This window comes from Cnephaeus nilssonii (assembly GCF_951640355.1).
Source record: "Cnephaeus nilssonii genome assembly, chromosome: 4".
Lineage (NCBI taxonomy): Eukaryota > Metazoa > Chordata > Mammalia > Chiroptera > Vespertilionidae > Cnephaeus > Cnephaeus nilssonii.
The window spans coordinates 32,078,996-32,080,825 of NC_137075.1; positions in this window are offsets into that span (position 1 = coordinate 32,078,996).

The following is a 1,830-nucleotide window of genomic DNA, read 5'->3' on the forward strand; positions in this document are numbered from 1 at the left end:
TCTCTTCCTGCCCGGGGCTGCAGCCGGGGGTGGGACCGGTCGGGCTCCCGCCGCCCTTCCCTCCGCCCCCAGCCTTCCCCCTCCACCACTCCGCCAGCCCCTCCGGGACGAACTCCTCCGTCCGCCCGGCCGCTCACGGGGCGGGGAAGGACGCGGGAGGGAGAGCGGGGCGGGCGGGAGGGGGCGGGGAGGGTCCTGGAAGCCTCTGCCTTCCACCCAAGTTTCGGGCCCTGAGCCAGAATCCGGGGGTCAAAGTTAATTTCCTTCCACGTTCCCCTTTCCCCAGTGGAAGGGAGAGGAAGGGGAAGGAGGGGCATTCCGGCGGGGGAGAGGTGGCTTGCTTTCAGGGACCCGGCCTTTCTCTCCGTTCCTCCCTCCCGCCCGCCCCGCCGCCCCCCAGGCCTCCCCGGAGAGCCAGGACCTGTGCCGCTCCCTCTCTCCAGGAAAGGGTTAAGCGAGGGCAGAGTGGGGAGCCCAGGAGGCCAGGGCCCCAGGAAACTCGGGGCTGGAAACGGGGCGGGCGGGCGGGCTGGAGACCGTAACGGCACCGCCTCCCCCCACTTCTCCCCGCGCCCCCCACCCCCGCCCCCCAAGTCTGGGGACAGCCTGGAGCTGGCAGGCAGCCCAGACCCTCCTGAAGCCCCCAAGGCTGGAGGGGCCTCCCAGCCCGAGCCCGAGCGTTCAGACTTGCGTTGTTTATGAAAGGCCTTTTTAGCAAGTTTGAGTTATACCCTGAGGCTTTAGGATGGGAGCGAGGCTCCGGTGGGTAACACAGCCTCTGAGGATTCCCGTGGAGAAAGGGTTGACCTTGACCCACAGCCAGCTGCTTGGCATCAGTGGTCAGGGACTAGCCCTGGGCTGGGGCCGCCTCCAACACAGGCCCTGGAGGCATCCCCAGGACAAAGGACACCTTATGCAGCCCAGCGGCCTGAACAGAACCTGGCTCTGTGGAGGGCACCATCTGCGCGTCTGGGCCTCAGCGACCTTTATTTTCCATACCAGAACCCAGAGCTGCAGTCTGACAGGCACACGTGTACCTACGGAGACAAAGGGCAGTGGAGTTTAAATAAGAGCTGCCCTGGAACATCTGGAACATCTATGTTGGTCTGCCTACAGGCAAGGGCCAAGAGTGCCCACTGGAAGGAAGGGGCCCAGCTGGAGGAGGGGAGATGGGCTGACACCACTTCTAGTCTGGACGGAACTCGGCCCAACCAGTCCCACTCCCACTTCGGCGTCTCCCTAGATTGGAATCCAGACAAGGAGAAAGGTGATCTGTAGAACCTGTGGTGGCTCCAAGTCCTGCACGTCCCTAACCTGCACGTCTACAGCACCTTGAAGCACACCCTCAGGGTGAACGTGCATCTCTCCACTCTTCTCACCTCTACCTGCTCTCCCTTTACCAAGAGAAGCCCCTGCCTTATTATGATGCTTCTCCTCTGAAGCAAGGTGACAACCAAGTACCCCTGCTCCCTGCTAATAAATACTTAACTCTTGCTGCTCTCTTCCAATTAACTGTGGACCTCAAGCATCTGAAAGGAAAACTCTCGGCTTTAATCCTGTGTTCAAAGAGGCATGTGGAGGGTGGAAAGAGATCAAGCTTGGAGTCAGGTACTTGATAAATGGGAAAAAGAGGATAATTTGTTTAAACTCTTGTGCCTCCATTTCCTTGGCTCATAAAAATGGGGACAATAATACCTACAGCACAGGTTGGTAAATCATACCACACAGGTACAGCTACTACACCTGGCACATTGCCTGGCAAGGAGTAAACATCCAATACATTTCAATTTTTTCTTCCCAGATCTTGTGTCTCTTCTCTGGCCACTACGT